Source organism: Oreochromis aureus, linkage group 3, assembly GCF_013358895.1.
Source record: "Oreochromis aureus strain Israel breed Guangdong linkage group 3, ZZ_aureus, whole genome shotgun sequence".
In the NCBI taxonomy this organism is placed as follows: Eukaryota; Metazoa; Chordata; class Actinopteri; order Cichliformes; family Cichlidae; genus Oreochromis; species Oreochromis aureus.
The window spans coordinates 133,974,446-133,993,727 of record NC_052944.1 but is presented as its reverse complement, the minus strand read 5'-3'; positions in this window follow the sequence as shown (position 1 = coordinate 133,993,727).

Genomic DNA, 19,282 nt, shown 5'->3' with positions numbered 1-19,282 from the left:
TGGTTGGAGCTCTAGCAGCTTGTATCAGTGAATGTAGCTTTGAATGAAATTGCTGCCCCTGTCAGGAAGAGATGTGAGTGACACACAAAACAGCAAATATGAGCACTGCATGTGTATGAGGCTACGCAAATACAGACCTGAATGAGACACTAACTTTGTCTGTGAGAGATAACTTTTATTATGAAATACACTTCATTTCTCATCTTTGTAGAGAGTTTGACATGCTAATATTACAAAATGCAAAATCCCACTGAATCACAAAGAAATTGTTTTGGAGTATTTATGGTTCAGCTGATGAACTTGTTCAAACAAACCAGTCATTTACACAGAAACAGCACAAGTGGAACTTTTTCAGGGAACTTACCACTAAGCTTGTCCTGCTACACCTACACAGTGAACACATTGTTATTATTCTCTCACATTAACATTATTCATGTAGTTCCACAGGGTCCTCTGCTGGGACCAACCCTTTTGAAGTTAAAATGTCTGCTTTGTACAGGGTGGGCCATTTATATGGATACACCGTAATAACATGGGAATGGTTGGTGATATTAAAGTCCTGTTTGTGGCACATTAGTATATGTGAGGGGGCAAACTCCTTAAGATGGGTGGTGACCATGGTGGCCACTTAGAAGTCAGCCATCTTGGATACTACTACTACTAGTGAACATCACAGTTGCTGCCTTAAAGCCACCAAAGGCAGATTGCAGTGTAAACGCTGTCTCCACATGGAAAACAGGAGTGATCCACCTCCTGCTGTCAGACCTGCAGGTTTATCCCTGTGCTGTTCTCCTCTGTCTTATAGTGACACAAACTAGTTTTTGCAGTGGCAAAAATCATTTGTGTGCCTTCTTAATTTGATGCAGAACATCTGATTGTTCTGTAAATAGTTTGAAATGCTTATATAAAAACCGCCTGAGGCCTCGGCTGCAATTTTAGGGAAATAGTTGTTTGCAAAACTCGTGCATCATTTTTAAAATGTACAAAATGATTGGCTAAACATGTTTGTGGTTCTTACAGTAAAAATGTGTCTTTTTTCTCCTCTGATATTTCCTCCAATGACTGGAGATATGATGTTGATGAATGTGTCAGAACTAATCCAAAGATATAACCCTGTGCAGTCTGGAGAAATGGCATCATCCAGTCTGTCCTGTTTCCATCAATCACTGTCTGGTTGGCCTCAGTCGGGGCCAGACAATAAGGTCTTTAGAGAGGCTCATCTGTGCTGTCTTTGCTCCATCCAGGACCTGTAAAGGTCCAGAATGAGGGACAAACACATCTCTACAGACCTTTCACATCATGGAGATAAACTGTTCACATTTCTTCCTTCAGGCAGACGATACAGAGTGTTGTTAACAAAAAAAACAGACACCACAGACAATTCATTCCCCCGGGCTTCCACTTTGATGAACACTGTGAATGTTCATGTGTATGAGAGCCATGTAATGTCCATGTGTGCATGCTGACTGCTCTGACCCCCCTCGTCCTTTCAGGGTGGAGCCTGCTGGAGTCCGATGGTTGAGACCAGGTCTGAGGAAGTGTAAGTGTGTTTTTAATGGGATTCATGAAAACAAAGCAGCACACATTCAACCATCTTCATCATGTCAGGAGTCATCATCAAAGTGTCAATCAATGAACAGATGATGGATCAATAACTGCAGCTGGATTGTGTTTGTTCTCTCCATCAGATTCCTGTCAACTCACAATCGACACAAACACAGTGAACACAAAGCTCCAACTGTCTGACAACAACAGGAAGGTGACACATGTGGAGGAGGTTCAGTCATATCCTGATCATCCAGACAGATTTGATGTTTGGGAACAGCTGCTGTGTAGAAATGGTCTGACTGGTCGCTGTTACTGGGAGGTGGAGTGGAGAGGAGACGTTTATATATCAGTGAGTTACAGAAGCATCAGAAGGAAAGGACGCGGTGCTGAAGGCTGCTCTGGATGGAATGATCATTCCTGGAATCTGTACTGCTCTGATGATGGTCCTCAGTCTGTCTGTCACAATAACAGACTAACACCCATCTCCTCCTCCTCTTCCTCCTCCTCCTCCTCCTCCTCTGTCTCTAACAGAGCAGCAGTGTATGTGGACTGTCCTGCTGGCACTCTGTCCTTCTACAGAGTCTCCTCTGACACTCTGATCCACCTCCACACCTTCAACACCACATTCACTCAAACTCTTTATCCTGGGTTTGGTTTTGACTATACTGGTTCCTCAGTGTCCCTGTGCTGAGTTGAGTGTAAAGAGTGTCTCCTGTTAGAGAAACACTCTGACTGTTGAACAGATAGTTCAGTCTGTACATGTCTGTCTCTTTCACTCACAAACACGTTTTCAGATTCATGGATTCAATCAGTTGATGTTTGAAACTCTTCTAAATGATTCCTCGTAAACTTCTTCCTCTTCAGTCCTTTAAAGATGGAAGCTCCCATTATTCCAGGATCCACATGTTGTTTTCTGTCTTTTTCCACTCAAAGCTTCACAGTGAATCTCAGTATGTTGTGTTTCTCTGAAGCTCAGTTCACAACCAGCTCCTCTGCATTTTCAACAAGTCTGAGCTCATTAAAATGAATCCAAATGTTTGATTTCTCTTTCTTATTGGGATGTTTCCAAACTCTCCACATGCTCTTGCTGTTTCACTCATTGTTGGAAGCTCATCATGTGAAAATGTTTCAGTCATAGAAGCTGAAAATATTGGCTCAATAGTTTTGGATGCAGTTCTAACCAGTGTGCTGGGTTTTTAAAAATATGTGGCTGCTGCCTGATGTTGGGCCCACAGAGGAAGACGACTCACTCACTCTTCTTCACTTCCTCCTTAAACATGTGGAAGAGCAAAGTGCTGCCAGACTCTTATTTCTGACAGGAACAGAAGAAACCACAGCAAACTGGTCCAGTTATTCATCTTCATCACAATCTATTCATTTCTGATGGTGTCTTCAGTCTGAGGGTTTGAAGTTTCCATGTCTGTGTGATGTGTGGTGTGAAGGCTGCTGGTTAAACTGGGACTCACTGTTTAAAGCACTGAGTGCTCATAGAGAGATGCTCCATGAGTCCCAGTACAGACTACAAACATGGTGGAAACTTAGCTTTGATATCCACACACTCTGCACGTCTGTGAGTAACTGTGATGAAGATGTGCAGAGATCTGTGTACAAACAGGAGAAAGACTGTAAAGACTCTGTGCTTCTAACAGCCTCTGTTAACATATGTGAGGCTGTTTGTTGTTGTTGCCATGGAGCTTTTCACTGTTTGGGTCAGCAGGTCATGTGATCAGGTTTGTTCTGTGAAAGCTGGACGATGGTTCAGTGTCAGGGTTTGTTTGCATTCATCAATAAATATCTAAATAAATCAAAGACTCCATGTTTGTTCTTTCATCATGTGACCTCTGCTCATCCATCTCTGTGTGTATCAGGATACATTTAGTTCATAATACACAGAAAAATCAGAGTTATTACCTGTAATAAATGTGAAAGTAAAGATTCCTGCAGTGATAACCAGGCAGGACTGAAACACATCCAAGCTGTCACCACGGTAACAGCACCGTCCATCCACAGGTGAGGGGAGGAGCAAAAAGAGGAACTTTCACCATTTTATACTAAAAACACTCAACTAATGTTTCTAACATGAAAACAAATGAGCCCACATTAATGTGAGGGCGCTGTTAAGTCCTTATTGTAACACAGTTACTGTGTGCAGTTAGACTTCATACATAATCTGCACTTATTTCAATCAGACATGCTGTCAGTAAATGATTGGTTTCTATTGATTCTACTTCCTGTTGACTAGTTTGATGACAGTGAAACAATCACAGCTGATTGTGTGATGATGTAAACTGTCACTGTTACATTCAGTGTGTGTGACATCATGTTAGTGCAGCTGATAACAGCCTGGTTATGATGCTGTTAGAAACACATGAACGTGTCCATAGATCAGTGTGTGTTTAACATGAGAGCTTCAGCCCTGCTGATGTGTTCAATGAAGACATGCAGGAAAACTGATGAGACTCTGAAATAACTCTTTATATTTATAATGTAACTCTGCATCAAAAGAACAACAAAGGATCCCAGACAGGTTTATGTCAACAAAGACGATTCTGATGTTTCTGTGTTTCTAACAGTTTGACATTATTAGGAAACAGACTGCAGTGAACAGGATTTATAAAGAGCTTATATATAAAGATATGACAGCTGTTTGTTGATCACTCTGTGTTTGGACCTGATCAGTCCAGCTGTTTACTTGAAATATGTTCATTTAGCTGTTCTGTTATATTTATGTTCTTGTCTCTGTTGAAAAACACATTTTAATGTCCCTCAGATTTTTCTCCCAGATGAATAAATATAAAAATGACACAAACTGACTGCAGCTACTTTTTGTCCTTTCTGTCAGAAACCTTCATGTGACTCATGAGAGACACGTTTCAGCTGTTTGTGACAGATCAGAGGCCAACAAGTCATTTATAACACTTTCCATCATTGTTTAGCACAAACACATGTTGACACAGCAGCGGGGCCGCAGTGAGAGTCAGAGCCAGGAGATAAAAACTCCTGTTTGACCACAGCCTCACTTTGTTCCTGCACTTCAAACACTTCCTGTTGTTGACTGGGTGGAGTCAGGAAGCCAGCGAGGCCCTGCAGGACTGAGACTGCAGACTGGGACGTGCTCTGTGATGGAGATCAACAGCATCACTGACTGTTTCTGTGAGGACACCATCATCCCAGCAGGGCTGTTTCCCAACAACAAGCCTGGACCATCAGAGACCTGAAGCTGCTGCTGAATGAAAGAAGAGGATCTTCAGGTCTGGAACAAGGACGAGCTGAGAGTGTTAATAACGTTACTAATGTTCAGTTACACTTTACTAGGTCACATCTGTGACACACGTCACTTAAATAAAGAAGGAAATATTGGCTCTGTTTTATCTGCTGGGCCCAAAAGTGACTCCCGTATTTAAACTGCTATGAATAACTTGTTGGTCTATAATATGTGAAACATGTGTCAAATGTCTCCATCATGAAAGATATCAGGTCATCTTGAGCCACAAAAACATTCCTATCATGAGGTAGAAGCTGGAATCAGTTTGTTGCAGAGGGACGTTTATATATCCCATATTTATCCAGTTAAAGTCACATTGAAATTCAAAAATGTCTTTTCAAGAGTCGTCTGTCCAAGAGGAGCAGAAACAAATATAACAACAGTTATTTAAGCTGTTTTAAAGGCCACAAAGGAGCAGATTGGTTATAATGCAGCTGCTTCAGAGGAATAAAGATGAAAAACTGTTTTTATTTCATGTATAACACCTTCCGGCGCCATCTCGGATCGCAGCCTGTCTAGCATGCTCTCTGCAGTTAAAAATTACTTTCCCCTTTCTTTCTTTTCCTCTTATTTATTTCTTTTTGTCTACTTAGTTAGTTTTTTAGTTTATACTTCTTGTGTAGTCGAGAAGTTTTTAGCCGTGTTTGGATACGAAACTCCATGTGAAACAACTGAGATGACCGCGACGCCACGCTGCCCCTTTGTCTATAGCCGGGACCAGCTGCTGGGGCTAATGCCGGGCTCACACTGTGCGATTTTTGGCCCATTTTGAGCCGATTTTTGAGTCGTGCGACCGTTTTGGTGATCGGCCCGAGTTTGTCCTTCATCGTGCGTCGTGCATCGTGTAGTGTACGTGGGGTAACGAGAAGCGATTAACACCTCACGACCAGCTCCTGATCATCAATCGCTTGGTCGGGAGGATTTCAAACCTGTTTGAAATCCTCGCGACCGTCGTGAGGGTGTCACCTCAGCTTCTCACACTGCGCACGCGCAAACACAAATGTCAGCGAAAAAGACGGCGCAGAACTGCAGTGCAGCGTGTGATCTGGACACAAGCGATGGAAGCACAACTTGTAGAACTTTGGAAAGCTCACCCGAGCCTTTTCGATGTGGCCTCACAAAATTATCACGACCACAACAACCGTGAAAATAGTTGGATTTACACTGCTGCTCAATCACAGCTGCCTGATCAATGTTTTTCATAAAGTTGATGGTGGTGGTGTGTGTGTCTGTGTGAGTGAAAGACAGAGAGGGAGAGCGAGCGACAGAATTTACCTTCATTTTATGGACGCACAGTGTGAGCACTCAGGTCGCATCAGAGCATCGGGTCGTATAGTGTGAGACCCTGCATCGTGACCTATGAACTTCTAACCCCTGCGAGTCAATCGTACAGTTTGAGCAGGAGCTGAATCGCGCGACTGAAAAAATCGCACAGTGTGAGCCCGGCATAAGACAGCACAGCCATGCCGGTGTTCAGCATGAGATCCCTGCGGTGATCAAGAGGAAGTACCGCGACTGCAGAGCGGGGAAAATGCGAAGACTGAGGAGGAAAAGATTCCGTCCTGCTCTCCCGTCTGTAGTGACTGGTAATGTTAGATCGCTGGTTAATAAGATGGAGGAGATCGCGACGCTAACAAGGACAGAGAAAGTTTTCCGAGAATGCAGTGTTATGTGTTCCACGGAGACATGGCTGCACAAAAACATCCCGGACCAGGTGGTGGATATAAACGGATTTACGTGTGTGAGAGCAGACAGGGACCCAGGCAGCAGCGAGAAGAAGAGGGGAGGAGGACTCACTCTTTATGTTAACAACCGCTGGTGTTCCCCCAGTCACGTTAAGGTGAGGATGGCTGTGTGTAACAAACACATCAAACTGTTAGCAGTCGGTCTTCGACCATACTGTATTATCTACCGCGTGAGTTTACCCTCGCCATTATTGTCATTGTTTACATCGCTCCTGATGCCAACGCGGCACAGGCGTATGACGTCATCAGCTCTGCGACAGCGGACCTACTAAATCGTAGTCCCTCTGCGTTTGTGGCTATAACGGGCGACTGTGTTACAGACTATATCAACTTCTGTGTTGACACTGTGGTCCCCAAAAAAACCATTCTGTGCTTCCCCAACACTAAGCCCTGGGTTACCAAAGACATAAAACCAACCCTGAACAAGAAAAAAAGAGCTTTCAGAAACGGTGACAGAGATCAGCTGAAACTGGTGCAGAAGGAGCTGAAAGCCAAGATTGCAGAGGGTAAAGAGTCCTACAGACAGAGGCTGGAAAACAAACTGCAGGAAAACAACACCAGGGAGGTGTGGAATGGAATGCGGGCCATCACTGGCCTGAGACAAAAGAGAGGTGTTGGGATGGATGGGGACGTCGAAAGTGCTAACAACCTAAATCTGCACTTCAATAGGTTTGACTGCCCTGCGTCTCCTGTCTCCACACCCAGCTCTTCCCATCTTCTCCTTTCGCCTCCCCCCTCTCCTGCCCCCTCAGACTGTCTCACCCTGTCCCTCTCAGCAGATGACATCAAAAAAGAATTGGGCAGACTCCACTCCGGCAAAGCTGCTGGCCCTGACGGTGTCAGTCCCAGGGCCCTCAGGTGCTGTGCTTCCCAGCTGTCTGGAGTTCTACAACGGATCTTCAACATGAGCCTGGAAATGCAGAGAGTCCCATCACTCTGGAAGATATCCTGCCTGGTTCCTGTCCCTAAAAAGATCAACCCGTCGACCCCCAGTGACTACAGGCCAGTGGCTCTGACCTCACATGTCATGAAGACACTGGAGAGACTCATCCTGAAACATCTGCGTCTGCTCGTGGAGCCTTGGCTGGACCCCCCTGCAGTTTGCTTATCAACCTCGTATCGGTGTGGAGGATGCCATCATCTACCTGCTGGACCAGGCTTATTCTCACCTGGACATTGTTGGGAGCACTGTGAGGGTCATGTTCTTTGACTTCTCTAGTGCTTTTAACACAATCAGACCATCACTGCTGGGGAATAAGCTCACGGAAATGCAGGTGGACGCCCCACTGGTAGCCTGGATTATGGACTATTTAACAAGTCGACCACAGCATGTCCGACTGAAGAGCTGCCGCTCAGATAACATCCTGAGCAGTACAGGGGCGCCGCAGGGGACGGTCCTGTCACCCTTCCTCTTCACCCTCTACACATCTGACTTCAGGTACAAGTCTCAGTCATGTCATCTGCAGAAATTCTCTGATGACTCTGCCATTGTGGGCTGTATCAGGGATGGACAGGAGGAGGAGTACAGGAGTGTGGTGGACAGCTTTGTCGAGTGGTGTGAGCTAAACCACCTACAACTTAACATCACAAAGACAAAAGAACTGATTATGGACTTTAGGAAGCAGGCTCCTCCTCCTACCCCTGTCACCATCAGTGGGGCTGATGTGGAGAGCGTTGAGGACTACCGGTACCTGGGGGTACACTTGGACTGTAAACTGGACTGGACCAAGAACACCAATGCTATCTTCAAAAAAGGGCAGAGTCGGCTTTTCCTACTGAGGCGGCTCAGGTCCTTCAATGTTGGTAGGAAAATGCTGACCATGTTCTATCACTCTGTGTTGGAGAGCGTCGTGTTCTTTGCAGCTGTGTGCTGGGGAAGTGGGGTGAAGACAGCTGATGCCAACAGGCTGAACAAACTGATTAGAAAGGCTGGTTCTGTCCTGGGTGTCAGACTTGAGAACCTGGAGGAGGTGTCTGAGAGGAGAATGCTAAAAAAGCTTCTTTCTATCTTGGACAACCCCTCCCACCCCATGCACGCCCCCATGATGGACCATCGGAGCAAACGCAGGAAAAGACTCATTGCCCCGAAATGCAGAACTGACTGCCACAGTAAATCCTTTGTGCCGGTGGCAATAAGACTGTATTACTCTTCCTCACTCTGTAGGTGATTCTCCTGAGACGATTACCAATGTTATTCTGTTCCCTCCCAGACCGTGCAATATTACCCAAGAGTGCTTATTGAATATTTGTTTCATCCCCCATCATACGCTGCTACTCCCTTCATTCTATTGCACAATACTTTGTCACTTTCTAGAATCGCCTGCACTGATAGTTAAGTTATTTATTCACCAGGATATAGTTATGTATATTACTTCGTTAGAGTTATTTGATACCATGTCTTGCACTATCCTACTACTGTATATTACTGTACACTATTCTTATTGTATATATTGTATATCTTATATCTTATTCATCTGTTCCTCTGTCTCTCCTGCCGCTTTGAGCATGTACACGACAAAAGAATTTCCCTCAGGATAAATAAAGTTGTTCTTATTCTTATTATTCTTATTTCAATAATGTGTTGACTAAAGTCTATTGACCAGTATAAGTAAAGACATCACACACACACACATGGAAACACTGAAACCTGTTTTTGGTGCAGCAGCGGTCCCAGCTGCTCGCCTTTATCTAGACTGGGTCGGCTGCTTATCTCAATATAATCAATGTTTAAAGTTCTCAGTGTTTCTGTGTTGCTTCGTATAGGATCTCCCAGCATCATCACTGTGCTGTCCAATCATTGTGTGCTAGGTAACCCTTATAGTGCAATGTGTGTTTGCACAAAGAGAAGCATGTGTGTCAAATATAAATAAGCACAGAACAGAAAAAGCTGCCAGTTTCTTCTATTTAGAGTCAAGTTAGTGTTTTGTGTCTTTGTTTTAGGCTGTTGGGATTCAAATATTGAGGAGGGATGCAGGAGGAAATCCAAATAACACACAGATCCAGCCAGGCTGAGTCAAACGATGATTTTAATGAACACACGTGTGGGAGAGTGAAGTAGGACCATGACAGCTCAAGCTATTCTCAGAGTTATCCTTGGACCAGACAGTAGTCAGAGGGTGATGGTTTCTCCTGGTCTGCCTTCAACTGTAACTGAACTGGAGGCTGAAATAAAGACTCAGTGCAAAATAATGGAACCCTTTTGACAACAATTCATGGACACACTTTTTGGCAATGAATTTGTGAACTTAACTTCAATGGCAGAAAAACAAAACAAAGCAACAATCAAAATTGTATACACATCCTGCCAACCTCAAGACCGAGGTGAAGACAGGTTTTCTTTTCCTTCAACCAGTGTTCCTGATGACACATCTACTTGTGGTGACAGCACTGTGAGTCTTTCATCTCCAGAGTCTACATCATCACGCTCTTCATGGCCAGATTTGTTTTGCATTCCCCGTTTCATATATGATGCGAAAATTAAGCTTGCGAAGGCCCATGTAGCATTTAAAGAAAATAGGATGCTGCTGATCCCTGATCCAAAGCTAAAGTCTGACATTTTGCAGGGTCTAATCCAGGAGGTAGTCAAGCACACAGTCTACCCCTTTGACCAAGTTGCAGAGGCCCTTATCCTGAAGCATCCATGTTTGAAAGAAAAAGGCTCACCCAATGGCTATGTGGGATGGAAGATGAGCCTCAAATACAAGTTAGCAAACTACCGCACACATCTCCGGAAAGTAGGATGTCCTGAAGTATGTGTGAATTCCTTGAAAAATAAGCCACCAGAGAAATTTTCCCCTGCCTTTGATGTTAAGCGACCAAAGAGGGGTGAAGTGGATTACTGCCCCTCTCTTCCACTCGGAGAAAGTGAACAGTCCCTTGAGAAGATGAGGGTCGAAATCCTTTCAGATGTAAAGAAGCGCAACAACAGAGAGACAGTTAAAATGCAGGTAAAATGAACAGAACATTTGCACTGAGAAGACAAGAAATCATTTTTGATGCTCCCATGATCTGCAATGTACAAGAGAGATGGCCGGCTCTTTTTCATCCAGCAGAGGTAATGTAAGTGCTGAAAGGAGAATAACAATAGAAAAATCCCTTAACTAGTTGTGTCATAGATGTGTTGATGTGTAAAGACAAGACAAAAGAGATGGTTGTTGACTTTAGGAGGACACGAGGCGACCATTCACCCCTGAGCATCAACGGCTCCTCTGTGGAGATCATCGACAGCACCAAGTTCCTGGGCGTCCACCTGGAGAAGGACCTCGGCTGGTCCCTCAACACCAGCTTCCTGCACAAGAAAGCCCAACAGTGTCTCTTCTTTCTGAGAAGACTGAGAAAGGCCCAGCTTCCACCACCGATCCTGACCACCTTCTATAGAGGAACTATCGAGAGCATCCTGAGCGGCTGCATCACTGTCTGGTTTGGGAACTGTGCCATATCGGACCGCAAGACCCTACAGCGGATAGTGGGAACAGCAGAGAAGATCATCGGGGTCTCTCTCCCCTCTATTAAGGACATCTACACCACACGCTGCATTCGCAAAGCCACCAGCATTGTGGCTGATCGGACACACCCCTCTCACACACTCTTCACACTCCTGCCATCTGGAAAAAGGTACCGAAGCATTCGGGCACACACATCCAGACTGTGCAACAGCTTCTTTCCACAAGCCATCCGTCTCCTCAACAAAAAGGGACTGGACTGATGAACAAACACACACACACACACACACACACACACACACACACACACACACACACACACACACACACACACTCTATCACTCAGCTCAACTCAACTACCTCAAAGCATCAACCTGTAAATGCTCTTTTTGCACAATATTTTTATGTTTACTGTTTCCTTTGCACTACCTGCCTAGTTAGATAGTTAGTTTTAGTTAGATAGTTAGTTTTTGTTAATTTATGTTGTAATTTATGTTAGGTCAGTCTGTCCTGTCTCTAGTTAGCTAGTGTAGGAATGTTTAGCTTATTTTAGAGTTTAGACATTTAGGAATGTTTAGTTTGTTTTAGAGTTTAGAAATGTGTTAAGATAGAATGTAGAATTATGGTAGAGACACTGACACTGCCCTGGATATAAATAAAGGCCTGAGTGTGTCATGAACTTAGGAGTAGATCTTAGGAGACCCTCCCCAGTTGAACTGTGAAAGTAAGACAAAGGAGTTTATGCTGAGTGGAAATTCCCCAGAGGATACCTGTGTGGGGGTCTCAACATTTAACTTGGTAACTGTGGTCTGGAGGGAGATGGTATTTATGGCCCCTAGGAAGAGACATACACTCACAGTGTTTTAACTGATACACTCACACATCCACATGCACACTCACTCACGTGCACTCACATACCAGGTATGCGCACACAGTCACTCACGAGCACTCACATAGACATGCGGTGTACGCGCACACAGGCACTCACGTGCTCGTGCACATAGACACAGACACAGAGTTTGCAGCACACATGGGGATTTATGATGGGGTCGCTCCTATAAAGCTGGGTGGAACTAACAAAGGGGTGAAGATTGTTGCAGAGGGACACCGGCCTCGTCTTCCCTTCTAGAAGTGCATGCTTAAATGAAGATGAATAGAGATGAATAAAGATTTTGTAAAAATGACTACTGGGTCCGGTGCCGTTTTCTGGATGCTTCGGCGAATCAAAGAACCGGGGCGAAACTGATTTCGCAACAGTTTTGGTGCCGTGAAACCCGGGATTCGCTCGAGGCCCAGAGCGGAATTGGCAGAGCTGAGATCGTGAAACGAGGCGAACAGAGAGCTAGCTCATGATTAAAAGGTAAGCACGACCTGTTTATTTTCGAACCGTGCATTTCGTTTAAAGCCTAAATTATCTGTTCGCTAAGTTGAGCGTATCTCAGTGTAAATTCACTCAGTATGTTAAAGAAACGGTGTGTGATCCGTTTTAGTGGCGGTGTGTGATCCGTCTTAGTTAGTAATTAATAGAATCGGTGTTTCATCCGTGGCGGTGTGTGATCCGTCTTAGTTATTAGGAAAAAGTGGCGGTGTGTGATCCGTCCTCCGTGCGTTAAAGCAGGACACCTGTGTTACTATTAGTTAGAAAGCGGGCTGAAAGGCCTCGCCGCCAGCTTAGGGCTGTGTGTGTTCGGGCTTGGTTGCCCCACCTATTCTCGGACGCTGGGATAGGACCTGTGGGACAGGAGATCCAGGGTGGTTACCTAGGGACCGGGGCGCCTTAAATAACTAAAGCTAGGTGTTGGATCCTAGTCGCGGTTGATAACCTGCATGAGAGTGGGGGCAAGTTGCTTCGTTAGTGAAAGCACGACGGCTTGGCTCACCCCACTGACTGCAGCGTTAGTAAATTGCGCTGTGTGGAAAAAGCCCGTTAGAGTCGGGCGTCTCGTTTGAAGTACGGGAGTCAATTACAGTAACAAAATAATTTGGGTCTAAAAATGTGTGTTTGTGGTGTGCAGAAATCGCGGCAGGAGGCCGTGTCGCGAATTATTGCAAACTGTGAAGTCAATTGGGGGGTTTAATTTGGTTTTATTTTTTATGGGGAAGAGAAACTGCGGTATCCAGTCCGTGGCGCAGTTTGAATAATTCATGAAGTGTACAAGAGCGGACGGCACCCGCTCTTCGTGCTGATCAGGGCGTTGTCCTGAATCAGCAGAAGAAGTGTCTCGCAGAAAGTTTGAATGGGACTGCGAGAAGCATGAGAGGTGTGTGAGCCAGCCTCAGGGGGCGGGTTCATAGGTGGAACGAAGGAGGAGTAAAGTGTGTGTGTGAGTGAGTGAGAGAGAAAGAAAGGTGGGGGCGAGTGACCAGCCTGTGTGTGTGTGTGTGAATTCCTTGATGACAAAAGAGGGAGGAAAAAGTAGATTAGTTGATTTTCTGTGAAATAATAATAGTCAAGAAATCATAGTGATCACATAGGAGAAAATGAACTAAAGTAATTAAAGAAAAAAACTAAACAGTGGATTAGTGTTAAGGTAATGATAAATAAATTGATAAAATTAATAGTGACATTTAAAGGTGACCAAGTACTCAAGGATGAATGGAGAATTTGTTTGCTGATTGTATGAGAGCTGTTGGGGTGAAAGGAAAATGAGGTTGGAGGAGTGAGTAAACAGGATTAATGTGTGGGTGTAAAAAAAAAAAAAAAAAAAAAAAAAAAAAAAAGTTAAGAAAAAGAAAATGATGAAAACAAAGAAAAATAAAAGGTGTGGAAGTGTGAGTGAGAAATTGTCTCCAACTGGGGAAAGCAGTGACACTACAGGTCATCTTCTTCCCCTGCTGGACACAAAAGAAAACATAATTTGGAGTATTGTGGGTGAAAATAATTAACAACAACATCAAGAAGATTTTTTTTGTGTGTTTATGTTAAGAACAAATAGGAATTTTATTTTCGGGGTTTAAAGTTAGTAGAGTTCAAAACAAAATAAGCGGAGATGTGTTGCTTTAGGAGTGATGAAAACATATGCAGTCACAGTGAATAATGAAAGTCTCTCAGTCTGTCGATTACAGGTGGGGAACGGACCTGGATCAATTCTCCATGGGCAGCAGTCGGAGGAAAATTATAGGTTAAAATCATTAGAAACAAAAAAATAGAAAGACCCAGCCAGAATTTTTTGGCTGAATTGTTTTGCAGCTTCCCGTCCTCATCCTGAAAAAGCAAGCTCCAAGGAAGCTAATCTCTCCCTGAAGACACAGAGTGCAGTTCCAGAAGCACAAACTATGAACATCAACAGTGGACAGCAGTCCAAGAGACAATACCAGAGACCTGAGCAGAGAGGTCCAGCAGCACTATGGGCAAACGACATCAGAAAGAGAAGATCCGTCATCTTGATTGGATGAATGGAGATGCGTTTCCAGCAAGCTGCAACTTCACTGTGTGTGAAGGACCTTTGAGAAGATTGTTGGAGTTTGACACTTGCCGTGTTTGGAGCAAGATGGCAATGAAAGAGACAGTGGGAGCATACACGGGACGAAGCTGAAGAAGATTGACTGCCATTGGACTGCAAAGTGGGAGAGGAGACTGGAGAGAGAGGACCAGAGTGAAAGAAGAGGAATGCTGTTTTAGTGTGGGGAATCAAATTGGGTTAAGGAATCTGGGGAGACAAACGACTGCCTTGAAGTGGAGGATTGACAAAGTGTCCAGACCACCACGAAAGGGGGAGGAAGACAACCACTGAGGTATGCAAGAGTACTGTTAGAGAAAATGGAAAGACAACACCACACATGCACATGATATGCACTACAGAGAATATGAAATCATATAGAGAGTGTTACACATCAAAAGAGGGTATTTGTAGAAGGGGTTAATAACACACAGCGTGGTTGCCGATGGCAACCTGCAAGCATTTGGGGTTTAGCTGTGCCTGACTATGGCAGAGTTTTTCATTTAGATGTTTCTGAAACAAAATTTGGAGTGAACGGAGTTTTGTTTCAGAAAAAAGGGGGAAGGTACATAAAAGCACACACAGAAATAATAAATGTATTAACCTGACTAACACACACACGCGCAATGAAGCTCATTAGGATCAAACACAATTTTAAGTAGGTAATACTGTTACCATCATCCTGTCTGGTTTATTGAGTGGGTTGAGAAGTGATACATAGATGACTGAATTAGTATTATTTTGGGGAACATGATAACACGCGTGAACAGAATCCTGCAGCCAGAGTTTAAATGAATAAAACTAGCAGATTTTTTGTTTTTTGTTTTGTTTTGTTTGGTTTCTGATGTATGGGGAAGGTTGGACCATGGCACCAAGTTTTAGATTTGGTGTTTTTTCACCCATTAGAAAAAGAATATTCTGGGACAAGTCCTAAGACCGGGCTTCTGTATTTTTATTTAATTTTGTTTTTAATTTTGATCTGTTATTTTTATTTTTATTTTTATTTTGTTTTTTGGACAGTGCACTGGGAGTTTTGCTTGATAGTTTTGTTTGATAGTTTTGTTTGACAGTTTTGTTTGTTATTTTTATTTTTATTTTTGTTTTGAACAAGTGCACTGACTTGTGTTTGTGAATTTCTTTTCTTTAAGCAGATCTGCACGTCGGGAATTAAAAGCGCTATACGAGACGTCGAGAAAACCGTTGCAAGTGAGTTTCTCCAAAATTACAATGGGCTCAGGAGAACGTCACTTATTTGGGACAATTAAAAGAGAGTCCCTGCCCAAAAAGGATTCAGCGAGGAAATCCAGTCTAAATTCTTCTTTTTCTTTTTGAAATGACGTCATTTTGCTGTGGGTGGAAATGAATATGCGACATAGTTTCCACTATCAGCAAAGAATCACGGAATGAATGAATGAATGAGTGACAGAGAAAAACTGACTGACTAGTAAAAGTTGACAAAAGCTGACAAGACTTGACCACTACTCAAGGTTAACCTCCACCTAGACAGGACAAAAGGGTGGATGAATTTATGTGTGTTTCTTTTTACAGGAGCAGGAAGATGACAGCAGCATCCTCGGTTGTGTCACGATTTAACCTTTTAAATGCCATTTTCTGTGTTTGTCAATCTATCAGGGGTGTGTTATTCATGGGCTTGTGCGCAGCGTTAACATTTACATTTCTTTTCTACAGCAGAGAGTTAATCATGTGTTTGATTATGTGAGTTACAGCAGGACACACTAATGGTTAATGTTCTTTCTACTACAGGATTACTGGGTTTATGAGTGAAGGGAACTGTTTTTACAGGCTATATGTTGATTATGCTATTACACTGTGTTCTTGGGAAAATGTTGACTATTACAGGGGAGAAGTGAAAATAGTGTGAGAAACATCCTGTGTTGAAACCAGTGTCATTCCTTTTACAGCAGGCTTAACTTTATGACCTCTTACAGCACCTCTGGAACCTGTCGACCTGCGTCTGACCACCAGGATTGTCCATCTGTGTTGTTAATGTTTGTTTTTCTAAGAGTGCATGTAGAGGATTCAGCAGAAAAACAGACAAGTGACATGAGAAAACAAATAAGAGATGCAGTGTTTATGGAATAGTTGAATATGGGCTCATTAGCTGGCCACTACTGAGCTCATAGTGATAAAATGAGTGGAGTGACATTGCTTAAGGAAAGTCACCGATTAAATTGGGATGATTCATGATTTGGGGCAAATTATGGCAATAATAGTGATCTGATGATTTGAGAAAACCTGCACATGATACTTGTCTTTTATGCTGAATACTTTATTATTTTTATGATCTATAGTCGGTTGAAAATGTGAAGTTTGATTTAACAGATTTGTCTTCCAGGATACAGGCTCCAGGTGGAGCTGGGAGTTAAACAAGCTTAACATTTAATTGCTGACTGATGTTTTTACACAGGGTTACAGGTTGGAGTATGGCTGCTCCAAGTGGGAAACCCTGGAGATTGTTTTAGGGAGACTGTGCAACATTCTATGTCTCATTGGGAAGTTGGCACATGGCGGAAGCCATGAGGGGAGAGGAGTGTTATTGTTTTAATCTGTAGATGTCGTGAGGTGCCATGATGAGAAGCAGTGACTGAGGGGATCGTCTACAAGATGGGAGCTGAGGCCAGGAGAGAGTCTTCAGGAGGATCAGAGATCACCTTCAGCACAGCAGACATCGCACAGGAGATCATCATGAGGAGACTCTGCACAGCAAGATCTTAAATAAAATGAAAGAGTGTCAACATTGACGTTGAGGAAGACAGCTAAGGTGTACGACGTGCTCTGCCTTAAATCTTCAGCAGCGTTGGAACGTGAGAATCGAGGGATGGAGAGAGCGTGCCAAGCTCCAAAAGTGACAGCGCAGAGGAAGTCCAGCGATGGAATTGTGATTCTGTGAACAGCACAAATGATTTGATGCTCTGTAGAGAAGCCTTCTGCATGGGAGAAGATGTAAACAGACAAGCCTTTCATCTACATTTATATCATGTCAACTTGTCTAGGCTGGTTGAGGGGAATTTGAGAGAAACGGTAGTGTTAGGTGTGATAACTGTTATTGTAACTGTGATTTTTCTTATAAGTGAATTGCCCAGAGACAGACCCGAATCCACTCCGGCGACTCCACCATCACAGGCCACGGCGAAGCGAATCAAACGTAGGGAAACGGGTAAATCAGATGAGTGTTTTGATTATTATGGCGATATAGAGTTGGACCACGTTAAAGGGTCCACAGCTTCGTATACATTTGATCTTTGTGCTGTCATTAAATGTAAAGGTTTAAACAGTTCATGGCGGGGATATGATGTCTGGGCCCGCTCGATCCGTGGTGTACTTATTCATAGGAGTAGATGTCTCAGGGAAGGACCCATACGGTCTGGGTAAATTAATTTTAGAGATTTTGCACTTGATGTGGCTGAAATAATTAACACCTCCCCCATCATTGTCACTTTCAGAATCGGGCCTACAAATACTTGAGGTAGATTATACAAGACTCAAACCTAAACAGTTCATTTCAATGGCCACTGGCTACTGTGAAAGCAAATCTGTGGCCTGACTGGCTCATCCAAAATGCTAGGGAACAGAATGTTTCAGATTGTGTGGCGTGCACAGCTGCCCGCCCACATCTTTCACAAAACCAGCTCCTTTACATCCCGAAGACCAGTGGGGATTTGAGTGCATGCTCAGACTCCCTAGAGAAGCGGTTTCTGAAGGTAATTGTACTACATTAGCAAGTTTGTTTCCACCAATAGGTAATGATACTGTACTTGGTCTTTTCACACTGAGAAAAGCCAACTACACATGTTTTAACTTTACGGTGTTTTTCCCTGACAGACATGAGCATGAGGTCGGGGAGATTATCGCCGATTGGTGCACTGTGACGTACCTGGCCAGAGGAAAGTTATCAAGAGACACCGGCACTGAAATAGGCCTGTGGGCACGTGCTGGTTTGTAGTATTATTATGGTGGGTACAGATTGTATGTTAGAATTCCTAGTGGGACTTTTGGTCTCTGTGCCATGGTACGTTTAGGTGCACCTCTTGTTTTAGTAGGTGAAAAGGGGGTGCGGCTGGCTAAGCCCGGCACCGCTCAACTGACAGTCATGCGCAGACGTCATGTGTTGGCCAAACGGTCATCAGGATCGTTTGACCTTACAATAGGATCACTAACATATATAGATGCTATTGGGGTTCCTAGGGGTGTGCCTAAATGAATTTAAGGTAGCAGACCAAATTGCTGGAGGATTTGAAAATTGTCCAAGGGCTTGCTGAGCAGTTGGCTCCAACATCTTTAATGGCAGTACAAAATCGGATGGCGTTAGATATGTTGTTGGGATAAAAAGGGGGTGTTTGCGCGATGTTTGGGGATATGTATTGTACTTTTATTTTATTTTAAATAACACAGCTCCAGGCAGCTCTGTGACCCGAATTCTGGAAGGCCTAAGGACGTTGTCCACCACGATGTATGAGCATTCGGGATTGGATAACCTGCTGGAAGCATGGATGACCTCTGTCTTTGGGCAATGGAAAGGTTTCTTTATGTCAATTATGGTTTCTTTGTCTGTTTTTACTACAATATTAGCGACGTGTGGGTGTCGTTGTGTGCCTTGTATCAGAGCTTTGTTCGTAAGACTCATAAATCGTGCTGTGGGAGAATCTGATACAAAGGCAGACACCAGGATTCCACTTTTGGAAATGGGGAGTCACAGTATGAAAACATTATGGTGAAAGATTTAGTGTAGTTTTATCTGCCATAGGGCAGATAAAAAGGGGGATTTGTAGGAATGTTTAGCTTATTTTAGAGTTTAGACATGTAGGAATGTTTAGTTTGTTT